Raw genomic sequence first — 5093 nt, 5'->3', positions numbered from 1 at the left:
TACATATCGCTGAATCTGGATCTCAGTAAAGACGATTATAAAAGGCGGTATGAATTCAGCAACTGGTCGTTGATCAAATGCTACGAGGAAGCAAGACTTTTTTAGGAAAGTTCCGTGGACGGACGAGGCCCATTTTTGCTTTGGGGGAGATTGACTTAGGGAAGCCAATCTGGTCTGATCAGAACCCGCACTAGCTCTGGGAACACCACCACTAAGTCCGGCAGTCAGTGAATGTCTGGTGTGGCATTTACTCAAATGAATAGTGGGACCGTACTTTCTGGAAGAAAATCTAACAACTAAGTGATGCACAGCGAGCATTCCAAGTGGTGCTGTCAGCGTCTTCATGTCCGAGATCCTGTTAACCTGTTAAGTCAAGTCCATAGCTCTTCGTTTCAGCATGACGGGGCGCCTGCGCACTTCTCTTCGCGTGCAAGGGATTGACTAGAAAGTTACTTCCCCGTTCAGTGCATAGGGCGCGGTACAATCATGTTCTGGCCACATAAGGTCACCCGACCTAATTCAATTTTACTTCTTTCTTTGGGGTTACGTCTAGAACGAAGTCTACACAGCTGAACCCGAAGACATAACAGACCTCAAATAAGGAATCAGCAAAGTATGCGCGAATATACCCCCGCAGGTAATGAAACGAGTGCTGCAGTCCATGAAGGAGAGCTTCATGGCGTGCGTGGCGGTTGAAGGTAAGCACTTTGAACATTACTGATACACAAAACCTACCCACCGAGATACGACGGAGAAACAATCATCAGTTCACGTCTTTTGGAATTACTTTGGATGAAGAATAATAAAGGACATGTGCGCTAACTTTCAATGAAACAGTTGAAAGTTGAGTTGAAAGCTTGCGCATGTGGTGTCTACTTCGTGTTGTCTGTGTTTCCGAGCCTTGCATTCTTGATATGAAGTATACAGGGTGATTTAGAGCGCTGCTCTTTGGCTCCCGTTTCTGCGTTTCGCGGTGTCGCCGTCGCCGTCGCCGTTGTCCGTCGCCGTTGCCCGCCGCCATCGCCGTTGTTCGTTATCCCTTGTAACCAGCAGTGTAAACATTAGTCGTGCTTTAATCTGGGGAAAAATGGAGCGGGAGCATATGAAAGCAGAGGTCAAAATGGGTAAATTGGTTTTTGATGAAAGTAAATGGCGCACTATCTGTCTCACACATGTCGGTGGACACCTGCACCAGAGGGAAGGCGCATAACTGTCCTCTTGGAACAGAGAACACCTCAGTCGTGCTTGAAGCTACGTAGAGGCAATGACCGATGAGCGCTGCATGTTTTGGAATTGACAAAGTTGTGCCAGAAACGCGGTGTTGAAGCCATAGGCCTTCGGCGTCCGTTGTGTTCATTGGCGTTGGAGTCAGAACGTTTTACACTCCGATTATATTGAGGAAAGGTGGTGGTGGTGAAAACTTTATTTACAACTGGGGAGTTTGGGACACACAGGTCCGTGGGCCCCCACACGGCCCCACTGCACTCAAACGTTCATGTCCCGGAGGCTCATGACGGTGGCAGCCCGGCCGGTGGCGGTGGCTTGCTTGGCCGGGTCCTCAGAACGCAGTAGGGTCTCTCAAGCCTCCCAGGTGGTAAGGTGCTCCAGGCCCTGCGGGGGAGGATCCGCCGGGAAGTGGAAAAGGATATGGTCTAGAGTGGCTTTGAGGTGGTGGCAGAGGGTACAGGAGGGGTTTGTGTGGACTTGGTGGTAGCGCGAGCGTATATAAGGGGCGGGTAAGGTGCGTTTTTAAAGCCGCCTCCAAGGGGTCTGATGATAATGGTCAAGGGAGGGATGGGGTGGAGGGCAGAGCCGACGCTTGGCTTTGCAGGCCTGCGTCATTTCACTGAATGAGTGCATGCGCTCCCGCGAGAACCCCAGGTCGGAGGCCGCCGGTTCCCAGTTGAGAGAACCTCGAGAGAACCTCGTTGGCGGCCTCATTTCCGGGATTTCCGGAGTGGGCAGGCACCCATATCAACTCCATGTGGCGGGGTGTGTGTGCGGAGAGGGAGTTCAGTATGCGAAATGCAGGGACGTGAACTCTCCCGCGAGCAAAATGTAGTATGGCAGTTTTAGAGTCGGGTAGAAGATATCGGGCCTCCGTGCGTGTGATGGCCAGGGAAATGGCGGCCTCTTCGGGCTCCTCCGAAGTGACAGTAGGGGTTATGTGAAGGGTGGCAATCGGTTGGAGGGAGGGGTTCGTGATGGCTACAACCGCGTCCTCGCCCGTGCATGCAGCATCCACCCAAACGGCATACGGTTCCTTGCCATAGTGGTTGTGGAGTGCCAGTGCGCGAGCTCTGCGGCGGGGTTCGTGGTACGTGGGATGGATGTTCTTGGGCAGTGGTTTAATAAATAATTCGCGGCGAATGTGGCTGGGGACCTGGAACTGTGTGAGATCCGTGGCCAGTAGGTGGATACCGAGAGTGTGTAGGATGTGTCTGCCGGTGGTTATTTTCGCGAGACTTATGTATTGAGCCTGTCGGTGGGCCTCGATAAGTTTCCCTACCGTATTGTGCAGGCCTAGTTGGAGGAGTTTTTCGGTGGAGGTATTTGGGGGTAGGTGTAGTGCTGTCTTAAATGCTGTTCTGATCATGGCATCCAGGGTGGAGATTTCCGCGGCCTGGAGTTTCAGGTAGGGAAGCGTGAAGAGAAAGCGGCTGAGGACGAAGGCATGAATGAGACGACATAGGTCATGCTCCTGCATGCCCCGGGGGTGTGCAGAAACGCGGCGGATTAGGTGGGATATCGACATCGTCATCTGCTTGAGTTTCCGTATGGCGAGTGTGTTTTTCCCGTTGTTCTGGATGTGAAGGCCCAGTACCCTGAGAGTGTATACCTCCGGGAGGTGCCGGTTTTCCAGTGTTACCATGATGGGGGCTGTGGGGCAGTTTCGGGTTGTGGGGCGGATGATAAAGAGCTCCGACTTCTCCGGAGAGCAGGAGAGTCCAATACTCCGCGCATGTGTTTGGGTGAGGTTAGCGGCCGATTGTAGAGTATTTTCTATGTCTCCATCACTGCCATGTGTGGTCCATAGCGTGATGTCGTCGGCATAAAGTGTATGAAGAAGGTTAGGGATGGTTTGTAGATTGCGGGCAAGGGGAATGAGAGTGACATAGAAGAGAAAAGGGGAGAGGGCGGATCCCTGGGGGGTGCCAACCCCACTAAGGGTGTATGGGGGGGATATGTAGGGACCGAAGTGAATTTCGGCCGTGCGGTTAGTAAGGAATGCTTGAATATAGGTGTACATACGTTCACCTATGTTCAAGAGGGAGAGGGCTGCCATAATCGCTTGATGGTCTAGGCGATCAAAGGCCTAGGAGATATCCAAGGCTAGGAACGCTTTTGTGTGACCCGGAATGAGGGGATCGAAAATGTCTTGTGTGAGTTGGAGCATGGCGTCCTGTGCCGACAGATGGGGACGAAAGCCCACCATGCTGGGCGGGTAGAGGTCTTGCTCCGCCATGTGGTGGGTGAGTCGGGCGAGTGCGACGTGTTCGAAAAGCTTGCCTAGGCATGAGGTTAGCGAAATGGGACGGAGATTTGAGGGTGTAAGAGGTTTGTGGGGCTTTGGTATGAATATGATTTTGGCGTGACGCCAGGATTGGGGAAGAGTGCCCTCCTGCCAGCATTTGTTGAAGTATTTCGTGAGCTGAGTGATCGATTGATCGTCCAAATTGCGAAGCATGGCATTAGAGATCCGGTCAACTCCTGGGGTGGAGTTAGAACGGAGAGTCAGGAGGGCCGCTCTGACTTGTGCTTCCGCGATCTCTCTGTCGAGGATGGCATTCGGGGCGCCTGTACAGGGAGGCAGGGGGTTTGAGGTACCGGGAGTTGTATGTGTGTTTCTAAGTATATTGATGAGTGCGTGAGGAGAAAGGTCGGTCTTGTGTATAAGGCGTGTGACATGGTGTTGTGTGGCAGTTTTGGATTGTGTGGGTTCAATTAAGTGACGGAGAAGTTGCCAGCTACGTTTGGAGGACAGATTGCCAGCCAAACTATCGCAAATCTGACCCCAGTTTGATCAGCAGAGCTCCTCACTGTGCTCAGCACTTTGTGTTTGCAGCGCGGCCAGCCGCTTTTTAAGGGTCCGATTGAGCTTTTGCCCTTTCCAGCGCTCTAGGATGCTATGGTGGGCCTCCCATAGGTGGGCCAGGCGAGTGTTGAGGGTGGGCGTGTCTGATGTTGTGACAAGGGTTCGCGTGTGTGTGGAGACATTGTTCATGAGCGACGCCACCCACTGGTCGATGTCTATAATGGGAGCGTCAGGGAGGGCCGCCCGTGCGGAGCGGACAGCATCCCAGTTGGTGATTTTGTGCGTTAGGTGACGGACCTGTCTTTGCTTGTACGGTACTGTAATGAAGAGGATGTAATGATCGCTTCCTAATGTGTGACGCGTTGTGGTCCAAGGAAAGGAAGTGCGTATAACGGGCTCCCTGGGTCAGTGGACGCCTGAAATGCGCTTATAGGTACTACGTAGGGTGATGAGAGAGAGATGTGGGCTAGCCGTTGCGTTAGCGCTGACAGCTCTCGCTGAGCGAGCTATCGCAATTAATCATGAATTGCCGCCGGCCAGGGTAGGTGGGGACTTTAATGTAGACATAAAGACAAACAAACAGAAATTCCTTACCACTCATCTGGAAGAATACCCCGTTCCTTTCGTTCGTGACGCCTCCCCCGGCTGTTACAACCTCCCGAAATACTTGCATAGACCTCTTCTTTGAGATCTAGGCATTGGTGCAACAAGTCGAGCTTATATTTAACTATTTCTCCGTGCACAAAACTTCATACATGACAATCAAAAACTGTTAGAGGAGTGTATCTTGAGGAAGGAATAAAAATACTAAGGTGTCTGTAATTGTAAACACATGTCATGCTCAAATTCTTAGCCTCAACCTATCGAAAAGCTGGAACAGCTGATGTGCTGCGCTGAAATTTCGCATTAGAAAGTAACCTAATCATCGGCAATTGTTTTTACCGTTTGCAGATTTTTAAAAATAAGGCGCTGATAGTTTCGTGAATGCCGCCTTCACGGAAAGTGTATTCGGCTCGGCGGACACAAGATAAGGACATAGCGGTCAAATTTATTTAAT

The 5093-nt window shown here is 51.6% G+C and overlaps 1 pseudogene; it reads right to left on the bottom strand.

The window, feature by feature from the left end:
* Window positions 1-1061: 1061 nt before the first annotated feature.
* LOC149344236 (uncharacterized) lies at window positions 1062-4225 on the bottom strand (annotated as a pseudogene).
* Between the last annotated feature and the right edge of the window lie 868 nt (window positions 4226-5093).

This window comes from Amblyomma mixtum, chromosome 5, assembly GCF_055824585.1.
Source record: "Amblyomma mixtum isolate Tamu chromosome 5, ASM5582458v1, whole genome shotgun sequence".
Taxonomy (NCBI): Eukaryota; Metazoa; Arthropoda; class Arachnida; order Ixodida; family Ixodidae; genus Amblyomma; species Amblyomma mixtum.
The sequence above is the reverse complement of the archived record's forward strand: the minus strand, read 5'-3'. Positions and strand labels throughout refer to the sequence as shown.